Here is a 1,144-nt window from a genome sequence, read left to right on the forward strand (position 1 = left end):
CGTTCAGGAATTTTTAGGAAACTTTCATGCATGATCTTAATTCCTAATCCCTGGCTCTTTGGGCTCAACCACAAAAGATCAAAACCACCAAAAATGATGGTTCACTTGAAGTCAGGTGAGAGACACTGGCTCAGTTAGTCTCGTAGGACAAAAGCAGTGCTGCATCAACTGTCTCCATGCAGGAGGGGCACGTGAAGGATCTCATCAGCCAGTCATCTGTACAGCCCAGGTGATCTGCATACACAGCAGAAATCAAATTGGGTTCTCATAAACAAAGTGCATCATACAGATCACACACTCCCCGATCTTTTTTTTAAATATTTGTTTTATTTTATTTATTCATTTATTTGGTTGCGCCGGGTCTTAATTGCAGTCGGTGGGCTCCTTAGTTGTGGCATGCAAACTCTTAGTTGCGGCATGCATGTGGGATCTAGTTCCCTGACCGGGGAACGAACCCGGGCCCCCTGCGTTGGGAGTGTGGAGTCTTTAGCCGCTGCACCACCAGGGAAGTCCCCCGGATCCTTTTTTCTGATCCATTTCTTCCAGGGTCATAAACTCCTTCAGGCTGATCCTGTATGAGGCCTATTCTTTGAGCTATCCTAATTTGCTCCTCTCAGCTGAGGTGCTAGGCGAGTCTGACTAGGTGTTGGATGAGAGACCAAAACTGGAACTTGATCCAGATATGGCAGCAGCAGCTCCTGATCCAGCTCCGTCCCCTTGCCAAAGCTAGCCCAGTCGGATTGAGACTTGTGAGGCAGGGAGATGTCATCCGAAGTGGGGGACTTAAGGCAGTTCCCCATCTTCCGGGGCTTGAGTGTGTGATCTGTGTGCTGTTTTGACAGTCTCCCAACCTCATTCTTTTTTTTTTTTTTTTTTTTTAATTAGTTTATTTATTTATTTATTTTTGAATTTAAAAAATTTATTTATTTTTTATACAGCAGGTTCTTATTAGTTATCTATTGTATACATATTAGTGTATATATGTCAATCCCAATCTCCCAATTCATCTCACCACCACCGACCCCCGCCCTGCCCCGCTTTCCCCCCTTGATGTCCATACGTTTGTTCTCTACATCTGTGTCTCTATTTCTGCCTTGCAAACCGGTTCTTCTGTACCACTTTTCTAGATTCCACATATATGCAT

At 44.5% G+C, this 1,144-nt stretch overlaps 1 pseudogene; it reads right to left on the bottom strand.

The window, feature by feature from the left end:
• Window positions 1-109: 109 nt before the first annotated feature.
• On the bottom strand, window positions 110-839 carry LOC132376913 (RING finger protein 11-like; annotated as a pseudogene).
• Between the last annotated feature and the right edge of the window lie 305 nt (window positions 840-1,144).

The sequence above is a fragment of the Balaenoptera ricei genome, chromosome 13, assembly GCF_028023285.1.
Source record: "Balaenoptera ricei isolate mBalRic1 chromosome 13, mBalRic1.hap2, whole genome shotgun sequence".
Taxonomy (NCBI): Eukaryota; Metazoa; Chordata; class Mammalia; order Artiodactyla; family Balaenopteridae; genus Balaenoptera; species Balaenoptera ricei.